This window comes from Stegastes partitus, unplaced genomic scaffold, assembly GCF_000690725.1.
Source record: "Stegastes partitus isolate 25-593 unplaced genomic scaffold, Stegastes_partitus-1.0.2 Scaffold2024, whole genome shotgun sequence".
Lineage (NCBI taxonomy): Eukaryota > Metazoa > Chordata > Actinopteri > Pomacentridae > Stegastes > Stegastes partitus.
In genome coordinates this window covers 50,131-54,391 of record NW_007579755.1, presented here as the reverse complement: position 1 = coordinate 54,391, position 4,261 = coordinate 50,131, and positions in this window count along the sequence as shown.

Sequence of the window (4,261 nt, the reverse complement as noted above, 5' to 3'; positions counted from 1 at the left end):
GGTTAATTGGTGATTGTAAATTGTCCGTAGGTGTGAATGTGAGTGTGCTTGGTTGTCTGTCTCTAAGTGTAGCCCTGTGATAGACTGGTTACCTGTCCAGGTGAACCTGCCTTCACCCTGAGTCAGCTGGGATAGACTCCAGCCCCCCATGACCCTAGTGAGGATTAAGAGGTGTATAGATGATGGATGGATGGATGCATTCCATACAATAACGTTGTAATGTACCTGCTGCAGCTGAGGATCACTGTTGTACATCACTTCTTCACCATCTCTCTGTCTCTTGTCATTTTCTGTGAAACTCAAACTGAAACCAAATGGAATTAATAAAGTAGAACTGAGTCTGCTAATGATGCCCCAGTGCATTGTGGTGCATTTTATACATGCAAAGATTACAATCGTGCAACACTGCACCTGTCACTGATGATTATAAAGTATCCAAGATGTTGGTTTACTGTCTGTTATACAGCAGGCAGTGAATGAGTGTGTGAGGTCGTAATATCAGACTGTTCACATGTAGCCTTAAACCTGTAATGACTGTACAGGACTGCAGGGTGTGTACTCACTGATTGGTATTCTTCCTGAGCTCATGCATTATAATGAGACACCGCACGTTCCCAGTGGTATGACTACAGAACCCTAGCTCACATTATTATTCTTATGGGTACATGAAGTTTGACGACCTCCCATAATTCACAGCAAAGCTCGGAAAACTTCACTCCAAGCCGAGGTCTAATTAACCCTCATAAAGCCAAGACATCTTTGCAATTGGTTTCCAGCAGAGCAAGAAAAGCAAATCTTGCAAGTACAGCACACGATGTGCACATTAGTCGAGTGGATTTGTACCAAGGAGTAAAAGAATTGTGAAACATCCCTTTGACAGTCAAAGAAACTGTTCATTTAACCTCCTGAGGGCCTCCCATATGTCCCAACTATACGAGAATATTTGTCCTGATATCCAGAAAATGAGCAGTGCAACACAGTTATAATAAATCTCCAAGCGCGAGAAAAACATTATTTTGATTACTGATTAATCAGCTAAAGGTAAAGTATGCGAATCTATTCAGATTCACTTTATCTGATTCAGTGAATATCTCCTTAGAATCCACTGGCTGTCACTTCTGGCTCTGTAAATTGGAAAACAGAGTCATGAACAGGACAGGGGTCGTGTTCAGCCTCAGTTTAATATATGTGACGCAGCACTATCACAGATATAATCAGAAGTGTGACGTGACAGTTTAAACCCCGGGCTCTGTCATTAGCCACCTGACAGTTCCTACCATTTGTCAATACATGTTGTTCTAGGTAAGTTAACCAAACAGACAAAACATGTAAAATAACAGAATGATTTACCGTTGGTTCACCCTTAATATACAGAATTTTTCCTTTTGAAAAGAATATAGTTTTTGCAAACTGAATTAAAAAAAAATAAATAAATAAATAAAAACTTGTGTAAATTAATGGTCAAACATTGAAAAAGAAAACGATCGGTTTATATACTTGTGGGTCTTTTTGGCAGTATGGAAAAACAACAATGGAAGACACCCATCAGTACAGGAGTTTAATTTTGAAATCAGCCTAAAATATGAAGACATTCAAGCAGTGCTTAGCAAGAGGCAGAGTTTTCACACAACGCCCAATAAGATTGATGTGACTTTCTCGGGAAGTTTTTGCAACACCCAGAGAAAGTTTTGCAAGATCTTGCAAAAGATACCTCTATTTCCCCCGTCCCTCCCTGTTTGTTTTATTTTTTTTCTTTCTCTATGTCCCTTCCGAGGTTCCGTATGTACCAGTACAACAACAAGAACGTGTACAAATAATTACCATTACAAACTTTGATTTCTTGCAGCGTACTCTGAGCAACAGGAGGATTCAAATGGCAATAACTGGCAGATGTGTTGATTCCTCCCCAGCACAGGCCACCAGGACTTCAGAAGTCTGACAAAACACGTCTGCCATAGAAATCACTTGGAATCATTAATAATATCCAAAGACAAAAGTGGATGCAGCAGCTGCTGGTATTTGGGATTCATCACGGCGACCCTGTTCACAAAATGTGTTCAAAATTGAAGCCCTCATCTGATGCTCCATTCACTGAGCCCGTCCCCGTGCTGGCTCCTGACTCTCTCCACTACCCATACATCATCACACATGTGAGCGCTAACAAGCAGATGGCCGGCCGGCGCGACATCAGATTGCACCAGATTGTTTTCTTCTGATGTTGTTTGCATCCTGCTTGCCAGGTGGAATCAAATCACATGTCGCAGCTGATGAGAGAATGAAACGGCTTCATTCCCGTCCAGACTGAAGGGGAATCTGATGGAGAACACCTCGCTCAGACAGAAGCAGGTTTATTTTCTATCCATAGCATTTATTCGTGATGACTCATACTGAGTAATATACCATTTCTGTAATCTAGCCTCTGGCCTCCTTGTGTTTTTATTTTTCAGAGAAAATGGATTTGAAAATGCATGTGGCAATGACTGCAGCGTTTGTGGCCTTTACTGATTTGTATCGTGATTATGTTCGTATAATCTTGTGTCTGCTCTAGAGTTTTGGGATGCAACAACCATCCTAAAGGCCCTGAATATGAATACAAATGAGATTTTATGCAGTAGAGTAGTCATCCACATGCTCTGCATTTGCACACAATGAAGAAATTAGAATAAACAGTCAGAACTTTAAAAATAAAGTTGTAATCTTGATGTTTCCACAGCCGCAGCGTGGATGCTCTCAACTTAGTGGCAGCATTTGCAAGACAAGTCACTTCAGGCACTTAATTACTCATTCGTGCAAATGTAAAGGCAGTAATTGGGTAATTGTTTGCATGACAAAAACATCACTTTAATAACCCCCGCAGGAAAAATAGCTCCATAAACAGTTGCTGAAATATAAGATGCAACACAAACATACAGAAACAGAAAGAGGTTCAGTGCTTGTGTGGCAACAGAGTGGATGAGTGGTTGCAAGGCCAGCAGAGAGGGGAAGTAAACAACAAGCAGGATGAAATGTGAAAGCTCCGTATGTACACACCTACAGCATCGTGTACTGTGTCTGTCTGATGAAATGATCTACTGTGGATTTAGTGTAGAAGCCCCATTTATGGTTGGAATAAGAGAATATTGATCGAAAGCAGACGAAGACAACCTGACTGTTTGATCCTCACTCATAACCACAGAGGACGGACACAGAGGTTACTGTCTGCAGCTACTTATCCAACGTCATCAGTGCATTGCAGTGTATCGACACTTCAAAGATCATTTCACCACCACAGAATCAATACAAAACCCTTTTTTTCAGATCAGATTGACAGGTTTGATTCAATTCTAATTTTGTAATTGTTAATAAAGGATTTTTTAGGTAATATAAGGGACTGTATGACATTTTTAGGAGGCTCAGAAAAGAACAACGTATGAGTTTTTGGTTTTTTGTTGTTTTGTTTTTTTTTATAGGAAGGCAAAGTGGGGCAGAGACTCTTACTTTCTTTCATCCAAGGTTTAAATTGTGCTGTGAGAAAATAATAATAATAATTCCAGTAAAAGATGGAGCAGAATCAATTCTGAAAGAAATGAATAAAGAATGTATTAAGGCTTTTTTTTTTTTTAACTTTTGAATCTTGCTGATGTGCTTAAATGCACAATATTTACTTGCCATGTTGTATTTTTTAGATTGTAGAGTTTCTACTTTCAGGATCAGAAATGTTTTTATTGTTTTTATCATTTTCAAAAAGCCTCCTGTGGACAAGTGTTGCGAATTAGCACATGTGCTAAAACACTCAAACAAAGCATCTGGTCTGTCCAATGTGATTGTGATGTCCACATCAAATAAACAATAAAATAAAATAAAATAAAACTTCTTCCAATACAGGATCAATATTTCAGTCATGAGAGATAGAACAGATATGGAGCTCTCTCTCTGGGTATTAGGTACTGAATAATTGTGCATCATCTTCACTGGTCTTCCTCCAAAATAACACATACATGCTGCTAACTCACAACCCTCCAATAAATGAATTTAAATCATTTTTCACCGTGGCTACTTAGAGCTTGGAACTACTAATGCCGTGACTCGGCTTGCCTGGTTCAGGCCAGTGATGGTCAGGCAGCATCGTCAAAACATAGAACTGAAATAGCGATCCTTAGCGAGGTACTTCAGGTCCCAAAAAAGTTCTACGAGAAGGAAACAATCTCCAAACAGTCGTCTGATGTGAATAATGTTTGTTCAAAACAGAGGCTGCACGAACAAACATGAGCAAAATCTTGGC